This window comes from Ranitomeya imitator, chromosome 5 (assembly GCF_032444005.1).
Source record: "Ranitomeya imitator isolate aRanImi1 chromosome 5, aRanImi1.pri, whole genome shotgun sequence".
NCBI lineage: Eukaryota > Metazoa > Chordata > Amphibia > Anura > Dendrobatidae > Ranitomeya > Ranitomeya imitator.
The window spans coordinates 226509080-226532251 of record NC_091286.1 but is presented as its reverse complement, the minus strand read 5'-3'; positions in this window follow the sequence as shown (position 1 = coordinate 226532251).

Here is a 23172-nt window from a genome sequence, read left to right as displayed (position 1 = left end):
CTTCAACTGTATGAAAAATGTGGCATGGCAAGGTTTTTTTTTTTGCAAATTTAAATGAAATTTCAAAATGTTTGAATTCACATGAAACCGCAAGCTTTGGAAAATTCAGCTCAAACTTGACCCTCTGTGGATGGAGCAGCTCATCTCTAATGGTAAATATTTGTATGTTGATATGATTGCAGGAATACACAGTTTTATATATTTATGTTTTCCTACTTTTGCACAAGAAATCTGCTTTTTCCAAGACTTTTTTTTGGTTGTCATAGTGTGAGAGTCCTAACATTTTCATTTTTCTGAATACAAAGTTACATGAGGACTTTTTTGAGGTGTATTACTTTTTGATTGACATGCTTTTTGGTATTCATTTTTATTTTTTTGTGAGGCATAGAAACAGTAATTCTGTGAGATTCACTACTGACAGCAGCATATGAAGGGTTAAAATGCCCAGTTCGCCGCTATGTCCAGTCTCACAACCGGCTCCTGCTGCGGATAGCCTGCGCCACTGCCATCATTTTGAAGTAACTATAGTAGATTGCAGAAAACAAAACCGAAGTCTTGACATAGTTACATCATTTTGCAGGATTGTTAATTGCTAAAATTCTTCAGGAGTTTGTCTCAACGTCTATAACATTTATAGATTACCGTATTTGTTTAAAGCGGCTCTCCAGCATTTTTTTTTTACCTATGTAGCATACCATAGGTTAAATATTAAATAATAGTGTAGCTGTCCTTGCGTAAAACATTTGTGTATATCTTATATTTATATTTTAGTGCTATTTCTGGTTTGTCTGCCATTTTGATTCCTTCCTCCTCTCTGATGTGGTTGCTCACCTACAGACAACATTTCGCCCCTGGTTTGCATGCTCTGCTTTAACTTTGAAAGATAAATTGCTGCTGAACTTTTTATTTGCACCGTTGTTGGTAAAATCTTTCCTTGTGTATGCCCTCCAACTACAAGGAACTCATTTTAAAGCAATGGAAAAATGCATAAATTATAAAATACGACATTACGTGGAATAAAACCCAAGGTATCTCCATTTAGAAAGGATAAAACAAGAGCAGTTATGTATTATCTGTTTATGCTGCTCAAGTTATAATTACGAAAGGATGAAAAGTTTGGGTTACACAATTTTTTTTGTGACCCCATGGTAGCATTGCTTATTTACTTATAATTTTTGCTTCTTCTGTTAGTACAATTTAATACAGGCAGTTAACGTAATTGCACAATTTTTCTTTTGCTGCAAAATGTTAAAAATTTAAAGAGACTATTAAATATTCTAAGATGAGATACCGACAGATGCATCAGAAAGACTGCTCTGGTTTTATGATTAATTTGGGATGCATACTTTAACATTCTCTTGGAAAATGATATGAGATTGTAGGACAATGTTTCATTAAGGTCAAATATTTGTATTCATGTGTGGATTCACTTACTACATAATTTCACCAGCACAATAATGAAGCTCCTAGCTTAGCATAATAATTTACACATCCATTTTAACTTTTGCATATATGAGAAACTGCCTTCTGCTCATTGGTGGTGTATTCAAATAGTGTCAAGGAATTACAATACATAATGAAAGGCAATTGAAATTATAATGTGCCTTTTATATGACACCAAACCTTGCAATTTAGAAACTGGGATCTGGTGTGAATGGCTGAAAACATAGATTTACTAGAATGTAACAAAAAAAAAAAGGTAATTTTAAGAAAAAGAAGCAATTCAATAAGCTTATTTAGAAATAACTCTATTCTGAAGTTTATTCAAATAATGTTGGGGAGGAAGCCTAATTATTTTGAGAACCTGTGGTAAATTCTCAAAATGAAGGTGGAGAAACATGAATTAATCATGAAAGGAGTGCCATTTGAGATGAATGGATAGAGCCATGGGAGATCAAGTCTGAGTCAAATTTCCTGAAATTCGAATTTTCACAAAAATTGAACACTTTGAGACATCACTAGGCACTTAGATTCTGACCTGGGCCCCAGATCAAAAGTGTCTTGCCCTGAATGTCTAGCTAGCTGCAAACAGACACACATGTAGGATTTTCCCGATAGGTGGTATTTCTGTTTTCATAACTCCCCAGCGCTTCCTCTCTGATCCATATTCTTCTAATGATGTGCCTATCAGCAGAAAGAGAGGAGATCAGAAGTGCAGCACATATGACCAAGTGGATGTTCCTGCAGTTAATTCCTTCTCCTGTCTCCTAAGACACAGCAGCCAGATCATTCTCATGCTGCTCTGTAGACATCGCTGTATAGCAGCATGTAGGCTGGCAATACAAGGGAAGCAGAAATCATCTTGTCTTCTGGTGAAGTGAAGGAACTGGAGTTGGACTGTCTTTGTGACAAGAAGGTACCTGATCAAGACAAAGGAGCTAGGCAAAAGGGTGGCCTTAGACAAATCCACTGTTGTGCTACAAAGAACAGAATATTAGAACTTAAAGCACAGAGCAGACACACACACACCGCTTGAGCAGAGCTACAACTGGCAGAGATAAGAGGTACACAGACAGTTAAATAGCTTTGTAATCATTCCAAACAGGAGACATCTGTAGTAAACCCAGCACACCCTGGCCCTGATTGAGTGACTGGACTGTCACTAACCACACTGACAACTCAGCAAGCCCAAACCTCGGATTGGACTGCTGAACTGTCTATCACAATATTTTCAGCTCAACACTATCCTGCCACAGATTGGACAGCTGAACTGCCAATTACCATACTGAGTGGAAGAATTGTAATAGTACTCACTCTTAGAGGGGGACCACCGGACCCCTAGGTTTCCCAGGAAACCTAGAATGGAGGACCCTGATCAGGTGATCGGTCTTCACAGCTCGCGCTAGAAACCTAAAAGCCACTAAATTAACCACATCCAAAATTTCATAGAGGCCAATGAATTTCAGAGACAACTTTGCCAACAATACATTAAGTTTAATATTTTTGGATGATAGGACCTGACGAACAATTTCTTTCAGCCTTCCGTTTAAGAACATATGAGTAACCCCAATATTCATTTGAAGCTACCTAACTACAGACATCCATTAAATAGGGTATATATCTCAAGGTCATCCAAGTCAATGTGTCATAAAAACCTTAAACAATCAAAAATATTAGATTTTTTTTTTTTTTACTTGTAGTATTCTGTTTTTCTTTGGCCATGACACCTACATGTTGGCTACAATGGAATCTCCTCGTCGTTGGATGAATCTGTGACAATCTTGTCGTGTACATCATATATATATATATATATATATATATATAGATACACATTTGTGTATATACTGTATACATTTGAGATATTTTTCCATGCATTATATTGTATGCCCGTCATTTGCCATATGTTGTTGTTTGTGATTGCTTGTTTTTCTTTGTTTGTTTTGCTATTTTATTTTTGCTTTGATTTTTTAAAATCTTTTTGATATTCCTTATATTTGGTGTGATATACATACATATAAGTGCACACTTAGCATTTTGTGACATGTTTACTACTATAGATTATAGATTATTTCTCCTATTTTTTGTTTCCTGCCTAATGATGGATATGTGTTGATTATTGGCTACAGCATAGTGACCATAAATTGTGTTCTACATATCATAATCTGCCTTATGCATCTCTTAATTGCATGTCTTTTGTTACATCGCTTATGTGTATGCACGTATATTTATTGCTGTTTTCTAGCTGTTGTATTTCTATATATATATCTGCGGCGCTATTTACCTATTTGCCCTTATCCAACATGGCCACTGCTGTAGTTCCGCACATGACCCGTCCATATCCGGATTTCCTCCCTCACTTCCGGTCCGATGCCTTGCGCTGGATTGCATGGGCCCGTGCTTTCTGGTGCCGGTCAGCGTGTCTTGTCAGTGCGGTGAGTGGTACGGATTGGTTAACTTCAACTCCTGGCAGCTATAAATAGCTTTATGGCCTTGTCATGGCAGGCTCCCTGGAGAAGGACTATTCCAAAATGCACGTCGGGGTGGGTAAGAGATGCCACAACTCCCCTGTTACATTACTGGTATGTTTTCCATTTAGGTCTCTATGCTATATTTTTGGACAATTTCTCCATGTGTTCCCAACCTGATATGTGATATGTTATAATTTTACACTGCCATTGTTAGGGATCTCTGCATCTCTGCCGATGCACATCAGCCCGCTCTGACCTTTGCTCCTGGTGACTTGGTGTGGCTCTCCGCCCGTTATATCAGGCTGCGAGTTGAGTCCACTAAGTTTGCACCTTGCTAATTGGGTCCCTTCAAGATCCTGGAACAGGTTAACCCTGTGGTCTACCATCTGGCCCTTCCTCAATGCCTAGGCATCACCGACTCCTTTCATGTGTCCCTCCTAAAGCCCGTTCACATGTCCCGGTTTTCTGAATCATCTGCCGGGACATCGGGTTGGTCCATGGAAGATTACGAGGTGAACGCCAACATTGGGTGTAAAGTGGTATGTGGCAAAAGATACTATTTGGTGAATTGAAAGGGTCATGGCCCTGAGGACAGGTCCTGGGAGCCTGCTGAGCTCATTCGGGCTCTGCAGCTCATTGCTGACTTTGAGCGTAGTGAGGTCCAAGGAGGGGGGCCTTAGGAGGGGGTAATGCTAGGCATTGCGTTCCCGCCACTGCACAGGGGTTATCTCGAACCATCTCTGCTGCGGTCTCCCATTCTCCTCCAACTGCAGTGGAGCCTGCTCAGCAGAGACGTCAGTCCCAGCGTTTGGCTCAAACTGATACCGTGCAGCTGGTTACTGCTGTCCTTCCAGGCTCAGCCATTGTAACCAGTACTGATCAGCGGTTAGTGGGCGCTCCTGGGACTAAGTCCTGTTTTTCTTCTTCTAAGCATGCCCAAGGGTTGACCTGCCATTGGAGGTCGGGGTCACATGCTCAGGTCCTGTATCAGCTCCTATTGGACCACTAGGAAGGTCCTGAATAGCTTCTGCTATAAAAAAGCCATGCAGCCATGCACTAGTATAAACCTGTTATCGTGTGTGTGGATGTATGCCTGTTCTGGTGATTGCTCCTTAATCATTGCCATTCCTAATGTTGTTGAATGCTTGCGAATGTTGTAGCTACCTAGCACCTGACAGTGCTATCCTAGGCACAATTGCATGATCCTACTGCGTCAAACCAGCAGCGACCGCCAGTGCGGCACCGAGCAAAATCAGTTTGCTTTCCTAGCCCTAGTTAGGGTGGTTAGTGGCGTCTGCCAGAGCGGCGCTGTACGCACTATGCACTCTGTGCAGAAATCTTTAATCAGTCCTGACAACCAGTCAGTGTAGGGTGGGAACTCCCGCTTGATCTCAACATCTGACTCAGGGCATCCTCTGGCACGGGCTCAAAAGCCACCAAGGATCAGAGCGAGATCAATCAGCAGCATAGTGGGGGTGAGTTTCAGGGATCCCACTAGTGTCCTATCTGCTGCACCCTGTGACTTCTAACAGGGCACAGCACTTTCTTTTTTCTTTCAGTTTGCATCAGTTCATGCCAGGTGATGGAACCCATGTTTATTCTGGTGTAGTACCGCCATATAGTGCCGCCAATACCTAGTAGCAGGTTTCATCTCTGCACGGTGGACCCCGGGCTGCTAATGCACCTTTTAATATCTTTATATTTATTCGGTGCATTCCGCTAGCCTTAACAGCAGGTGACACCGATGCTTCTTCCACTGTTTTGCGCAGAAGCCAATCCCCAGTCCACGTTGCATGTGAAGATGCCTCGTGTCCTGCACCTGTTGTTGCCCACAGTCAACCAGCACAATCATCAAGCCTGTCCCAGCGCAGCCTTCAGTTGTCTATACACCAGTCATTGGAACACAAGCGGAAATACGCAGCCAACGCCCCACAGGCCACAGTACTAAATTCTCACATTTCTCATCTGCCTTTCATGTTGCCTTTTAGGCTGGTTGAGACAAAAGCTTTCTGAAACCTGATGGCAGCGGGAGTCCCAAGGAACTTGGTCCCCAGTCGCCACTATTTCTCTCGGTGTTCAGTACTGGCATTACACTAGCACGTGTCCCACAACATTACACGTGCCCTCAACAATGCTGTTACTGGGAAAGTCCACCTATCCATGGACACGTGGACAAGTGTTTTTGGGCAGGGATGGTACATCTCACTGACCGGACATTGGGTTAACATAGTGGAAACTGGGACCCAGTCGGACTTTGGGATGGAACACATCCTTCTGACGCCGAGGATTGTGAGACCTACATCAATCAGGAATGCCCCCACAGTCTACAGCTCCTGGACCGCCTCCTCATCTTCAGCCTCCATCTCTGAAATGAACACATCAGTCAGAGGCTGGAAGTACTGCAGCACTGCCTCAGCCAAGCAGCAACAGGCTGTGCTGAAGCTAATCTGCTTAGGTGACAAACCGCACAATGCTGAAGAGTTGTGGAAAGTGCTGAAAGAACAGTCAGATTTTTGGATGACACCACTGAACCTACAACCAGGCATGGTCGTGTGTGACAATGGCCAGAGGCCAGTGGCGGCTCTGAGGCAAGGTGAGCTCACACACGTTCCTTGACTGGCCATCTGCTAGTGAAATTACACTGCCTGTCTGCCCATTTTAGAAAGTCAGCTACAGCTTCAGCCACCGTTGCTGTGCTTCAGCAGCATTTGCATCTTCAGGCTCACCGACTGGTGTATGATGTCTCCACGCGTTGGAACTCTACACTGTATATGTTGGAAAGGATTTGTGAGCAGAAGAGGGCAGTTGTTGACTACCAACATCAATATGGCCATCGGTATTCAGTTCAGACTCCACACATAAGAACTCAGGGGTGGACATGGATGTCAGACACATGTACCATCCTTAAAAACTTTGAGGACTGCACCAAGATGGTGATCGGCGATGATGCCATAATTAGCATCACCATCCCGCTTCTCTGCATTATGAAAACCTCTCTGCTCACAATTAAAGAGGATGCATTGCAGGCGGAGAACAAGGACATGGAGCAAGGAACCATACAGGGTGATTACACCTCAGCCCAGCCTCATGTTGTCCCAACGTGAATTGATAGACAATGAGGAAGAGGAGGAGGAGGAAGATCAGGAGCTACTTTCATGCGCTATAGACGGCACTACAAGCACAGCTGTCATACCGTCTGTTCAGCCTGGATGGTCTGAGGAAAGGAAGGAGGAGGAGGATGAGGAGGAGGAGGACAGCATGGTCAGTTGTCCTGTTGGTGAGGACACGGAAGTCTTGCCTGTTAACAGTCTGGCACACATGGCTGACTTTATGTTGTGTAGTGTTTCCCATGACTCTCGCATTATTAAATTTTTCGGTGTCACGCATTACTGGATGTGACACTTCTAGACCCACGCTACACAGAGAACTTTTAATCTCTTATACCAGAGGCAGACAGGTGTAATAAACTGTTGCAGTACCAGAGGCCACTTGTAGCAGAATTACTAAAAAAATTCCCATCTGAGAAAACACGCAGCAGATATTAGAGTTTGTAGTACAACCAAGGAGTCCAAGCAAGAGAGACAGAAGTACAATCCAGCACAGGCAGGGTAACAATGGCAAAGTTCTGGGACAGCTTTCACAGACCTTTCTATCATGACGGCACAGAGGCAAGGGGTGCTGTCACAAGTAGTGCAATGTTTGGTAAGATGCTGAGGAAATACCTTGCTGATCGTACAAATGTCCTCTAAGATTCCTATCTGCCTTTTAATTATTGAGTATCCAAGCTGAACACATGGAAGGTCCTGGCCTGCCCTGCTGCTAGAGTTCTGCCAGAGCAGGTTTTTAGTGCCGCTGGTGGAATTATAACAGATAAGCACATCCACCTGTCAACTGAAAATGCTGACAGGCTTACTCATAAAAATGAACAAGGGCTGAATTGGGCAAGACTTCTGTACACCACTGAATTAAAACAGCGAAACATGACCTCAAATACATTGCCTTTTTTGTGGAGGTGTATTCTCATTCTTCTTATTATTATTTATTATTATAGCGCCATTCATTCCATGGTGCTTTACATGTGAGGCGAGGTATACATAATAAAAACAAGTACAATAATCTTGAACAATACAAGTGACAACTGGTACAGGAGGAGAGAGGACCCTGCCCGCGAGGGCACACAATCTACAAGGCATGGGTGAGGATACACTAGGTGAGGATAGATCTGGTCATGCAGTGGTTCGGTCGATCAGTGGTTACTGCAGGTTGTAGGCTTGTTGGAAGAGGTGGGTCTTCAGGTTCTTTTTGAAGGTTTTGAAGGTAGGTGAGTGTCTGATATGTTGTAAAAGAAAGTAGGGATGGTGCACGAGAGAAATCTTGTATGTGATTGTGGGAAGAGGAGATAAGAGGGGAGTAGAGAAGGAGATCTTGTGAGGATCGGAGGTTGCATGCAGGAAAGTACGAGAGTGGTGCGAGAGTGTTAGAAGGGAGGCCACAGAGCAGGAGGTTACAGTAGTCGAGGCGGGAGATGATGAGGGCACGGACTAAGGTTTTTTGCAGATTCTTGGTTTAGGAATGTACAGATCCATGAAATATTTTTGAGTTGAAGGCAGCAGGAAGTGGAAAGGGCTTGGATATGTAGTTTGAAGGAGAGATCAGTGTCAAGGATTACCCCAAGACAGCGAGCTTGTGGGACTGGGGAGAGTGGGCAGCCATTTACTGTAATGGATAGGTTCATTTGGGGGGTCGCGTGAGATGGGGGAAAGATGATGAATTCTGTTTTGTCCATGTTAAGTTTTAGAAATCTAGTGGAGAAGAAGGATGAAATAGCGGACAGACATTGAGGGATTATGGTTAGTAGGGTGGTCCAGAGATGTCAATCTGTGTGTCATCAACATAGAGATGACACTGAAAACTGTGAATTTCTATGAGCTGTCCAAGGCCAAAAGTGTAAATGGAGAAGAGCAGGGGCCCTAGAACTGAACCTTGCCGGACTCTGACAGATAGGGAACGAGGTGAGGAGGTGGTGTGTGAATGGGAGAAGCTGAATGTCCGGTCAGTTAGGTATAATAATAATAATAATCTTTATTTTTATATAGCGCTAACATATTCCGCAGCGCTTTACAGTTTGCACACATTATCATCACTGTCCCCGATTGGGCTCACAATCTAGAATTCCTATCAGTATGTCTTTGGAATGTGGGAGGAAACCGGAGTGCCCGGAGGAAACCCACGCAAACACGGAGAGAACATACAAACTCTTTGCAGATATTGTCCTGGGTGGGATTAGAACCCAGGACCCCAGCGCTGCAAGGCTGTAGTGCTAACCACTGCGCCACCGTGCTGCCCGGTCCGTGCTGCCAGGATAGGGCCAAGTCTGTGATGCCAAGGGATGAGAGGGTCCGCAGCAACAGGGAATGGTTCACTATGTCAAAAGCAGAGGACAGGTCGTGCACCTCTTCACAACCACACATTTGTATATGCTTCCAAATTTGGTTTGTTTGGTGTTATACTCCTCCTTATCCTCAACTTCATCATCCACAACCACTAGAACACCAGGGTGAACATATTCCGTGATGCAAAAGTCACAAAATTTTTGTGCAAGGGTGTTTTTATGATGCCCGTTACTAATTTGAAACCAAAAAATAATTTACCCCCCAGGGGGAAATGTTTGTCAGCCCATAAACTTAGTTTATGGGCAATACAAGTCTAGGAGACCCGATCCTCTAACTTGGGCCTAGTTTTTAATGAGTCATTCCTCAACATCTCATCATCCACCGCCACTAGGACACCAGGGTTAAGATGTTCCTTTCTGCTACAGCCAGTAAAGATGAGAGGTGTTCGAGTCGAAATGTTCGCCAATATCAAATTCGAGCTGTTTTGGGCGGTGTTCGAGTCGTTCGATGAACCCGAACAATTTGCTTAAAATTCGGCTGTTCGAGTTTCTGTTCGATAACTGTTCATTCAGCAAAAGCCTCACTTGATTTGCACATTAAAACTGTTTATCATTGTTAATAGACTGTTTCAGTGTATAGGGGGCGGGGGATAGATCTGTGCTGAAATAACGCCGATCTCCATTTTTTTTTCTTTCCCGCATTTACAGTGGGGCCGTGCAGTCTATCAGCCTATCAGCAGTGCGCACACACACAGCAATGTGCATGTGATGCACACAAGCAAGGGCATGTGTCATTGGCTGTCTATGTCACATGTCCTTGTCCTATAAGAACCAGCCATTTGCCCCGTCGCCACCATTTCCTCACTGCTGCAGCTTAGTGTTAGACGGCACCGCTGCTGCTGTGGGTGCTATACAGACAAAGAGTGTTTTTTTGTAGCGAATTGTCAGAGAGATAGGTTTAGGGAGTAGGGAGGAGTCGGGACTAGTTGTAATATCAGCCCTTTTCAGGGTAAGTTACTGCAGTTCATAGCACTGTTTGCCAGGCAGGTCTGTGCCAGTGCTGTGCAAGTGTTTATCACAGCATTTGGTGTAATCTAGCTCAGCCAATCCTTTTGGGCTAGTAGCATTGTCTGATAGTCATCTGAGTAGCCCGCCTGTGAAACTAACTACACCACCTGGGTATCTCAATTTTCACAGCATCTAATCCAGTAAATAGTTTAGGGTCTAGGAGCAGTGTCTGCACATCAGCAGAGTAGCCCGCCTGTGAAACAATTTATACCGCATGTGTATCTCTATTTTCACTGTATCTAATCCAGTAAATAGTTTAGGGCCTAGGAGCAGTGTCTGCACATCAGCAGAGTAGCCCGCCTGTGAAACAAACTATACCACATGTGTATCTCTATTTTCACTGCATCTAATCCACTTAATAATTTATGCCCAGAGTAAGATCTCTCAGTGGAGATCGAGGGTCACATGTTCAGATACTGGAGCTAAATCCATTGGTCCTTCAGGAAGGTCCTGTAGGTGCTCAGGCTCTGTGGCAACCTCTCATTGGTCCTTCTAGGAATGTCATGTACTTGCTGCAACTATTTAAAGCTCGCATGACCGCTAGTACCTTTCTGAGTTATGTGCTTTGCGCCAGTGTGGTCATGTAAGATTGTGTTCAGGGACCCGGCTGAAATAAGCCCCTAGAATGCTGACACCTGTGGCGAGGAGTTTTGTGTGCATGCATAACCACTGACTGCTCTCAGTTGGGTAGTTAGCCTGTGCCTCTTTGAAGTCTAACAGGGTGCAGTGCTTTGCTTTCACGGCTACTCTGTGAAATAACAGCGCTAGTTCATACCGCCATATAGTGCCGCCGTTTACTAGCAGCAAGTTCTCCTGCACGGTGGACCCCGGGCTGCGAACACATCTATAACAATAAAACATCTATATTTACTCGGTGCGTTCCGCTAGCCCTAACACTATGTATCTCTATTTTCACTGCATCTAATCCAGTTATTAGTTTTGGGCCTAGGAGCAGTGTCTGCATGTCAGCAGAGTAGCCCGCCTGTGAAACAAACTATACCGCCTGTGTATCTCTATTTTCACTGCATCTAATCCAGTTAATAGTTTAGGGCCTAGGAGCAGTGTCTGCACATCAGCAAAGTAGCCCGCCTGTGAAACAAACTATACCGCCTGTGTATCTCAACTTTTACTGCATCTAATCCTGTTATTAGTTTTGGGCCTAGGAGCAGTGTCTGCACATCAGCAGAGCAGCCCGCCTGTGAAACAAAGTACACCGCCTGTGTCTCTCAATTTTGACTGCATCTAATCCAGTTAATAGTTTAGGGCCTAGGAGCAGTGTCTGCACATCAGCAAAGTAGCCCGCCTGTGAAACAAACTATACCGCCTGTGTATCTCAATTTTTACTGCATCTAATCCTGTTATTAGTTTTGGGCCTAGGAGCAGTGTCTGCACGTCAGCAGAGTAGCCCGCCTGTGAAACAAACTACACTGCCTGTGTCTCTCAATTTTGACTGTTTCTAATCCAGTTAATAGTTTTGGGCCTAGTACCACAGTTTGGCCACTCAGTTCTGCTCGGTTTTCATCCATCAGTTGTTGTGCTAACAACTACAGATACAGAGTTGCCAATTAGTTAAGCACTAAAATGAGTGGCAAAAGGCCTGCTGATGGTGGAAAGGGGAATAGGCGTGTTGGAAAGGGAAAAAAAGGTTGTGTCCGTGGGGTAGGTGGTAAAGCAACAGTAACATCTGCAGAAGAAAGACCATCTTCCAGCCAAAGTAAGATGTCTACTTCTTTTTGTGGACAATCTGATATGATCCCATTCTTACGACCATTGCTACAAGCATCGCCAAAAATTCCAGATGAGGCACAAAAACAGCAGGTGCTTGAACGGATATCAAGTGCTTGTTCAAGTGGGCCCTCCTCCATGTCAACTTCAACATCACAACTACTCCAGTCCTCAGAGTTGTCACCCCAATCGAACTTGCTTCCTCATAGCTCCCAAGTCTCCAGCTGCCCGTCTGAGCATGGGGTAACACACATGGTTGAGTCTGTAGAGTTGTTTATGCATACTATAGCCTGGGAATCAGAGGTCTGCTCCAGAGCTTCTGTGAATCCAGATGAGGAAATGATCTGCACTGATGCCCAGAATCTTTGTGAGTCGGATCCAGGCCCAGATGAAGAAGGTTCTGAGCATAATGTAGACCCTCGTTCCCAAACTGTAACTCCTGTTGGTGGAGACAATGAGGAAGATGATGATGAGACTGAGATACCTGATTGGAACGAAAACTTGACTTTTCGGTCAGGGCAGGAAGAGGTTGGTTTGAGGATGGTGGGTGTGTGAACACACAAGATGATGATGACGAGGTTGTAGACCCCACTTACTGTCAACCCACAGTCCACCAGTCCATGAGGTCAGCAGAGGAGTTGGAGGAGGATGCTAATGACGAGTCTGATGAAGAGGTAATGGTGCACCATCCTGGACAGAGGCGGAGTACTGGAAGTACGTCAACAAGGGCATCCTCAACCCCAACTGTGCCTCAGACCAGAAGTCATGGTGGCTCTTCAGGTCGCATGGGCTCTATGCCTTGCATAGCCTGGGCATTTTTTGACATCGCAAAGGATGACCCAACTCATGTTGTCTGTAAGATTTGTCAACAAAATCTCAGTAGAGGCCAAAAAATCACTAGGTTGAGTACTTCATGCATGAACCGTCACATGGATATGAGGCATAAGTTGCAGTGGGAAGCAAACTGTGCTACAATGCGGCCTAGTGGGCCGGGTCAACCACCATCTGCCCCATCAAGTGCATCCACGTCCTCTTCATCCTCTGTGACTGTGGGGACAGCAGTCATACATGGTTTTGGATGCAGACCTTCCGCCTCTTTACCCGCAACAGCCAGTGTGATTGGCAGGTCATCAGGACATTTGCTAGTGGAAACACCTGCTGGTGTTGAGCGCTCTCCGACATCAACACCACATTTTGATCAAGGCAACATAACATCTCCGCCTGCACCTTCCTCACAGATCAGCAGTTTGCCAGGGACGTTCTACTCAACTCCTTCTAAGCACGACAGCCAGCCCTCAGTCCCTCAGATGTGGACAAATAAAAGACCATTTCCTCCTAGCCATGACAAAGCTAAGTGGTTGAATTTCTCTATCAGCAAGCTGTTGGCTACAGAAATGCTGCCTTTCCGCCCGGTGGATACGGAGGATTTTCGAGACCTTATGTCCATCGCAGTGCCCTAGTACCAGATGCCCAGTCGCCACTACTTCTCAAAGAAAGCTGTGCCTGCGCTACACCAGCATGTCGCACACAACATCACTGCTTCCTTGAGAAACTCTGTGTGTCACAGGGTGCATTTCACCACAGACACTTGGACGAGTAGACATGGACAGGGGCGTTACATGTTGGTGACTGGGCACTGGGTAACTACGGCGACATCAGGAGAAGGTGCTGCTGTCCAAGTCTTGCCGTCCCCACGAGATGCTCGTCGATCCTCTGTATCTAGAAGTTCCTCCACTGCTTCTGCCTCCTCAACCTCCTCTCGGTCCTCCACCTGCACCCAAAGACTGTCTGGTAATGCCACCCGAATTGTAACTGCGCAGAAGGAATCCTGCACACCTCCTCACTATGCTGTCACCAGGGCTCAACGGCATCAGGCTGTGTTTACATTGAAATGTCTGGGAAATGTCACACAGCAGAGGAGTTGTGGTCAGCTCTGGAGACCGAGTTCCATCAATGGTTGTCTCCACTCAACCTGCAGCCAGGGAAGGCTGTGTGCAACAATGCTGCAAACCTGGGTGCGGCCCTTCATTGGGGCAATGTCACACACGTGCCTTGCATGGCTCACGTTTGGAACCTGGTTGTCCAGAAATTTTTATCCCACTATCCCAGACTAGATGGGCTTCTGCAGAGGGCACGGTCGCTGTGTGCTCACTTCCGCCATTCGCATCCCGCAGCTCGACAACTTGCATCTCTACAGAAGTCGTTGGGCATGCCAGTTCACCGGCTGAAATTCGATGATCCCACATGCACTCTGCACATGTTGCAGCGACTGTGGCAGCACCGACGAGCCCTGGTGCAATACGTTATGACGTATAGCCTGGGCCAACGAGATCAAGATGTGGGGCAAATCACGCTGCAGGAGTGGTCTCAGATCAGGGACCTATGCACCCTTCTGCACAGTTTTGAAATAGCAACGAAAATGTTTAGTGCTGACGGTGCCATTATCAGCATGACCCTTCCGGTGATTTACATGCTGGAGCACACCTTACACAGTGTTCAGAGTCAGGTGGTGGAACAAGAGGAGGAGAAGGAGGAGGAACAGGAGGAGTTGTATGCGGAAGGGATCATATCTCCAAGGTCAAGAAGGTTGGCAGCACCATGGCGGCTGGCATTGGAGGCTAGGGGAGAGGGATTACCGAGGGCGCATGGTAGCAGCCAAACTGTTGGGGAAGGTGCAGGAGGTGAGGAATAAGTGGAGGATGAACTGGCGCTGGGCATGGAAGACTCATCAGATGAGGGAGACCTTGATCAAATTTCTGTTGTGCGAGGTTGAGGGGAGAGGGCAGACGAAGGAAGCATGATTCTCACCTCACCACCATCAAGACAACAAGAACTTGGTCCTCCTGGATGCACAAGACACATGAGTGCCTTCTTGCTGCACTACCTGCAACATGACCCTCGGATTGTCAGAATCCGAAGTAATGCCGACTACTGGGTTGCCATACTCTTAGATCTCCTGTACAAAAGCAAATTTTGCTAAATAATTCCTGCCATAGAAAGGGATTCACGCATGCAGGAGTATCAGCAGAGAGTGTTACAGAATCTAACATCTGCTTTTCCACAAAACACCAGTGGTTCACGTAGTGAATCTCTGAGTTCTAACTTGCCAACCGTGGGACTATCGAGTCATCACTCAAACCGTAACAGCAATTTTTTCCAATCATTTCCAAATTTTTTTAGACCATCCTTTGCAAGGCCACAGGGGACAAGAAGTCTGACGCACAGCCAACGCCTAGAGAGGATGGTACAAGAGTATCTCCAAGTTAATATCGATGCCATGACTGTAGAACTGGACCCTTGCTCATTTTGGGCTTCCAATCTTGAAAAATGGCCTGAGCTCGCCACTCACCAGTGGCGTAGGAAAAGGGGTGCGGGGGGGGGGCGGGCCGCCCCGGGCGGCACAATGCGGGGGGCGGCCGGCGCTGCAGGAGGAGGAAGAAAAAAAAAAAGACGCGGGCACTTTAAATCTTCGGGCGTTGCTGTCCGCCGCCAAGACCAGGCTCCCCCCACCCCCGGCCCCCGCTCTAATACTCACCTCTCCTGGTTCCTGCGGCAGCTGCAGCGTCTTCAGCGCCCTCTGACTCTGCGACGTCTCAGGGCAGAGGGCGCGATGACGTCATCACCGTGCGCGCCGCTCAGCCTCTCTGTCCTGAGCGTTGCAGAGCCGGAGAGACGCTGACTGGCTGCACCGGACCTGCGCTAGGAACGGGAGAGGTGAGGATTTTTTTTTTCTTTATGTCTGACTCTGGGGGCAATGCTGGAGACACTGGGGCAATACTGGAGACCATGGGGCAGATTGCTGGACACACCGGGGCAATACTGGAGACCATGGGGCAGATTGCTGGACACACTGGGGCAATACTGGAGACCATGGGGCAGAATGCTGGACACACTGGGGCAATACTGAAGACCATGGGGCAGAATGCTGGACACACTGGGGCAATACTGGAGACCATGGGGCAGAATGCTGGACACACTGGGGCAATACAGGAGACCATGGGGCAGATTGCTGGACACACTGGGGCAATGCTGGAGACCCTGGGGCAGATTTCTGGACACATTGAGGCAATGCTGGAGACCCTGGGGCAGACTTCTGGACACACTGGGGCAGATTTCTGGACATACTGGGGCAATGCTGGAGACCCTGGGGCAGATTTCTGGACACTGGGGCAGATTGCTGGACACGCTGGGGCAATGCTGTGCACGCTGGGGCAGATTGCTGTGCACGCTGGGGCAGATTGCTGTGCACGCTGGGGCAGATTGCTGTGCACGCTGGGGCAGATTGCTGTGCACGCTGGGGCAGATTGCTGTGCACGCTGGGGCAGATTGCTGTGCACTCTGGGGCAGATTGCTGTGCACACTGGGGCAGATTGCTGTGCACACTGGGGGCAATGCTGGACACACTGGGCGCAATGCTGGACACACTGGGGCAATGCTGGACACACTGGGGCAATACTGGAGACCCTGAGGCAGATTTCTGGACACACTGGGGCAGATTTCTGGATATACTGGGGCAATGCTGGAGACCCTAGGGCAGATTTCTGGACACTGGGGCAATACTGGACACTGGGGCAGATTGCTGGACACGCTGGGGCAATGCTGGACACTGTGGCAGATTGCTGTGCACACTGTGGCAGATTGCTGTGCACACTGTGGTAGATTGCTGTGCACACTGTGGCAGATTGCTGTGCACACTGGGGCAATGCTGGAGACCCTGGGGCAGATTTCTGGACACACTGGGGCAATGCTGGACACTGGGGCAGATTGCTGGACACACTGGGGGTAATATGCTGGACACACTGGGGCAATGCTGGACAACATGGGGGTAATATGCTGGACACACTGGGGGCAGGACTTGAGGCATGGGCAGAATGTAGATACGGGGCATGATTGGAGACACGGGGCAGGATTGGATCATGGGGCAGGATTGGATCATGGGGCAGGACGGATACGATGGAGGCTGGTGGGGCAGGATGGGGAGATCATATGGTATAGAATGGATACTCATGAGGGCAGGATGCGAGAACATATGGCTGGAGCCAGGAATGAGATAAACGGGCCAGGGTGGGGAATATTATTACCATAGGGGGTAATTAAGGGATACTATTACTGCAGTGATGTATTTATTTTATTTTTTGAGTATACTGTTTTAAATGGGGGGGTGGGCGGTCCTGTTACTGTGCAGAGTGATACTATGTCGCCTTTTTTTCTTCATGTGGTGTAATGTAGAAGTTGTGAAAAATTAAGTAATGTGTTCTGCAAGCGGAGCTCGAGATAACTGTGTTATTTCCTGCAGAAACGAGTCCTGGCTGGAAGGAATGATGGCGGTCTGTGCTGGATGAAAGATGAAGGACTTCACCTAGAGACGTCACTGGTGAGTAAGTGTTACCTATACACTGACACTATACACTGTATACTATATACAGCGGTCCTGTGTACAATGTCACCAGTGATCACTGTATTATCTATATATTATATACAGAGCTCCTGTGTATAATACCACCAGTGTATTACCTCTACGCAGACACTGCATACTAAGTACAGATCTCCTGTGAATACTGGCACTTATGGTGATAGTATTGTGTTTTGTTTTTTTTATTACTGATCAGTATTGTAGTATTCAGTCACTATGTGGTGGTAATATGTGGTCTGGAAATGGTGCGGTGGTATTTGTCCCTTGTATGTAGTATTATTCGGTCACTATGTGGTCTGGTCATGGTGTGGTGGTATTAAGTCACAGGTTTGGCATGTGGGGGTGACACCATTAGGCCCAGTTTAAGTTCTACAAAACAGGAAAACCATTTTTGGTAACCTTTGTGTGTATTGAGCCGGGGGAGGGGGGGGGGGGCGCCAATCTCGGGAACAGCCCCGGGCGGCAAAAGCTCTAGCTACGCCTCTGCCACTCACACCTTGGAGATCTTTTCGTGCCCTGCAGCCATCATTCTCTCTGAACGTGTGTTCAGCGCTGCTGGTGGTGTGCTGACAGATAAGCGCACGCGGCTGTCCAGTGACAATGTAGACAGACTGACGTTCATCAAGATGAACAAATCCTGGATCCGCAAGGACTTTTCTACCCCTGTGTCATCTTGGGGAGACTAAAAGCTTGATGATTTTTGAAAATCACCTCACCAAACGTTTTAAAAAACTCTGTCGAAATTGATGCCACTTAAGTGGTGCCGGTGGTCAAATTTTTGGAAAAAATGGAGACTCTTTTATTTAGTCCCCTTGCTGAGTTTTACATGACGTTGCCATCATCAATTCCAGGTGGGTGGGGTCGTCTGCAGAGTTGTTTACTCATACTATGGCCTTGGATTCAGAGGTCTGCTCCAAAGCTTCAGTGTCTGCTAGTCAGCAGAGAAGCCCAGCCACCCACCGCCTGTGTACCTAAGTACTATTTTTAACGGCATCTGGCCCAGGAAATCCTTTTGGGTCTAGTAGAATTTGGTACTAGATGGACTTAAAGTTTATTTCTGCCTGTCTTGTATGCTTCCTGCAACTGTGTTAACCCTTACTTGTATAAAGTAATACAAGAACTACTTAAACAAGCCTGTGTGTTCTGTGTTTCCTTGCACCCAATCACAAGACTCTATACAGACTGTATTTTATATTTGACAGTTGGAGTGAATGGTAGCCCATCAGTTGCTATGGAAGTGGACATGCCTGCTGTTTTCTGTCACCTATCACAACACATCTTTCTCCATCCCCCATAATATTTCCCCTTGAACCTCACTCCTAGTCCAGAAGTTTGTCCTGTTCATCTACTGCACCCTTTCTCAGCACATCAGCCTGCCCTTCGTCCCACAGTTGTGGTCACGTAAAAGAATGTTTCCCCCTACACATGCCAAAACTAAGAGCATAAACTCCACCATCTCCAATCTGTTGGCTGTGGAAATGCTGCCTTTTTGGTGGATACAGACAGTTTCCGAAAGTTGTTGTCCATTGCAGTTCCCCAGTACCAGTTGCTCAGTTGCCATTACTTCCCTAAGAAAGCTGTGCCTGCCCTACACCAGCATGTCAAAGACAGCATCACCCACTCCCTGAAGAAATCTATGTCTGTCAGGGTACATTTCACCACTGACACCTGGTCGAGCAAACATGGGCAGGGACGATACATCTTGCTGACTGGGAACTGTTTCACTCTGGTGGCTGTGAGGGCAGGCGGTCAAGGGGCTGCTCCACAAGTCTTTTATTTCCCAAGGTTTGTGGGACAAACCTCTGTATCTAACACTTCCTCCACTGTTTCTGAAACACTTCCTCCACCTCCTTTAGGGTTTCCACCTGTGCCCTCAACCTCTCCTTTAATCAGACACGCATTCCAACAATAGAATCCACCTACCTCCATACAGCGCAGCCATGACTCACTGAAATTAGGCAGCATTCAAATTAATATGCCTTGGAAATTGCAGTCACATAGTTCAAGAGTTGTTGATAGCTATCCAGGCCAAGTTAGAGCAATGGCTATCTCCACTAAAACTTGATCCAGGTAAGGTTGTGTTCAATAAGGGTTCAAACCTGGTGGTGGCCTTATGTCGGGGCGACCTCACACATGTGCCTTGCGTTGCTCATGTTTTTTTCTCTAAAATTAGAAGAGTGGCCTGAGCTCGTCTGTCATGCCTTGGAGGTTTTGTCATGCTCAACAGCCAGCGTTCTCTCAGAACATGAATTCAGTGCTGCTGGTGGTGTCCTGATTGATAAGTGCATACAGCTGACCCCTGAAAGTGTAGACTGCCTAACTTTAAAAATGAACAAGTCATGGATCTCCAATGACTTTTTCACCCCAGTGGCAGACTCAGCAGACAAGGCGATGGTGACGTTTTAGTGTCATGCATTGATCTCGCCTTATTGCAGTCTGTGCCCCCTTTGTCATGGCTTCTGTGCCTTCTGTAGTTACGGCTGCTAATGTTGCAAACAATTTTTTGAAATGTGAAATCTCAAAATTGGGACTCTATCTGTTGGGTTTCCTATAGTGGAAGGTGTCTAGGAGCCTCATTGTACTATTTCTCCTGTGGAGAAATTGATCCCACTTTAGTGGTGTGTGGCAATACATTTTTGAAATGTGGATACTCTAAGTTGGGTCTCCATCTGATGGGTTGCCGGTTGTGGAAGGTGTGTCAGAGACCCGTTATACTGTTTCTACTCTGGGAAAATTGATGCCACTTTAGTGGTATATGATAATGATTTTTTATAATGTGGGGACTCCAAGTTGGGTCTCCATCTGGTGGGTTGCCTCTAGTAAAAGGGGTGTCACAGCCCCATTATTCTGTTTCTACTGTGGGGAAATTGATCCCACTTTAGTGGTGTGTGACAATACATTTTTGAAATGTGGATACTCTAAGTTGGGTCTCCATCTGATGGGTTGCCGGTTGTGGAAGGTGTGTCAGAGACCCGTTATACTGTTTCTACTCTGGGAAAATTGATGCCACTTTAGTGGTATATGATAATGATTTTTTATAATGTGGGGACTCCAAGTTGGGTCTCCATCTGGTGGGTTGCCTCTAGTAAAAGGGGTGTCATAGCCCCATTATTCTGTTTCTACTGTGGGGAAATTGATGCCACTTTAGTGATGTGTGGCAATATTTTTTGAAATGCGTGTTGCCTGTAACAGTTGGGCTCCCAGACAGGCAGGCCTGCATTTACTTTCAGTCAACTATCTGTGTTACATTTTTCTAGTGCTCTACCAAGCTGATATTTGTGCCACCTGAGTGTGGCTGGGAAAAAAATTATTTGAGCTGTTGCATGAGGTATCAGGGTTCCCAGCAAAGCAGGCTTACACCTATCCTTCACCTGCCTAATCTTCATTGAAACTTCAATTCAAAACTCTAAATGCTGGCCCATACCCTGATACCTCATGCATGGCCCATCCCATGGCTGACTGATTCTGTACCATTATAAAATCTTAAAATCTGGGTCAATTGATACAATCTTTGTGGTGTCCGCCCCTAATTTGAGCTGTTTGGGAACATTTTGTCCCCCCATAAGGTGTTGTATATATGTTTTGTTAGGACTGGCAGAATGCACCAAATGATAATATTAGAGAATATGAGGTGCGTTCACAGTCAGGGGTCCACTGTGCAGAGATGACACCTGCTGCAGAGTAATAGCGGATGGACGCTTTCTCACACGTGGGTTAGGCCTCACTCAGTGTGAAATGGAAGCGAACTCTGTTGCTTCACAGAGTCGCCGTAAATACGCCGCACCCTGTTAGCAGTCACAGAGTGCAGCTGAAAGACACTAGTGGGATCCCTATGAATCACCCCCACTAAACTGGTGATTGGACTCACTCTGACCCTGTGTGGCTTTTGAGCCCGTGCCTGAGGACGCCCTGAGTCAGATGCTGAGTCCAGCTGGAATACCCACCCTACACTGACAGGCTGTCTGGAAGGCGCTGCACTGATTACGCATGGTCCCGTACAGACGGGCACTGCGAATAGATGCTGAAATGTGTGCTAAGTGTGCAGGTAGCACTGTCGGGCGCTAGGTAGCTTCCACCATTTGCGAGCAGTCATCAACACAAGGAATGGGAATGATTAAGGAGCTTTCATCCATCGACAGACATTTATCTACACACACGTTATCAAACCTTTTATAGCTGTAGCTCTCAAGGACTTTCCTAATGGGAGCTGCTACAGGACTTGAGCGTGTGACCCCCGATCTCCAATGAGAGGTCGTCCTGTGGGCATGCTCAGTATGGGAAAAGCAGGACTTAGTCCCTGAAACCTCTGCTCGCTGCTGATCAGTACTGTCTACAAAGACAGAGCCTGGAAAGGCAGGAGTAACCAAGCGCACAGTATCAGCTTGAGCCAGACCCTGAGACTGACGTTTCCGCTGAGCAGACTCCACTGCGGCTGGAGGAGAATGGGAGACCGCAGCGGACATGGTTCGAGATTCCCCCTGTGCAGCGGCAGGAACTCGACTCCTAACATGTTTGGCTTTGCCTCCCATTGAATTGAATGGGATTCGGATACGTTCGCCGAACATGTTCAGTGAACCGATCTGAACCTTGAAAGGTTTGCTTATCTCTAGTTAGGACTGTCCTGAGTAGGATCATTGTTACATTTTTTAAATAAAAACAATGTTAACTAAGTACCCTATATTATTTTTATTACCTATTGCTATTTATTTACTTACAGTAGAGTACTTGATCATTTTTTCATCTTAGGTTTTGTCTGTTTAGTGGCCAGTGTGAACATGCGCCTACACGCTGCATGGATACCAATTTATATTCCAGTTCATATCTTTTGATTTTTTGCTTTAGGTTTTTGCACTCTTTGTGGACTCCCTTTTCTTTGATCTGGACATTACATTTACATTACTTCCCATAACTTGGTGTCCATTACTCGGGGTCTCGGTCATGCTTGGCCCTTATTCACATTTACATAATTTGAGATGTGGTAAGATTTTTTTTATTCTAGAGGTTAGAACCGTGCTGGCTAGGGTCACCTTGATGTGGTGGGATGGCTTTTCGTTTTTAAGGATCAAAACAATGTTAACTTAGTTCTCTATGTTATTTTCATGCCCTATTGCTATTTATGTACTGCAGGGTATTTGCTCATTTTGTTTTTATCTTTGATCTGTTTATATACAATTTTATAATGCATGGATGTCTATTAGTTCTCATAACACTCACATCTATACTATTAATTAATTCCTCACAACAGCTACTGTACTTCACATGAAAGAATGAAAACAGATATTTTGGATTTGACATCGATATATTTTATTTGTGTCTAGCCAGAAACAAAATAAAATGATTCACAACTTGCTACTACAGATTTTTTTCGTGAAAAATATGTACAGTTTGTTTTATACTTCCATTAAAAGACATTTTTTTCAAAATGTGTTGGCACTGTGCTTTTTGCTTTCACAGACAGCAGCAATGATTGCCAGACATTTCCAGTCATTGCTTTTCACTTATTTTGTTTGACCTGAAACACACATTTCAGCCCCATTTTTAGTGTATTCCCCAATTTATCTATTTATAAATAGATTTCTGCTCATTTTATGATCTTAGTAGTAATTGCAGCATATTTTAGTTAATATTATTCAGATTCTAATATAGTTGTGGTGGAAAAAGGAGAT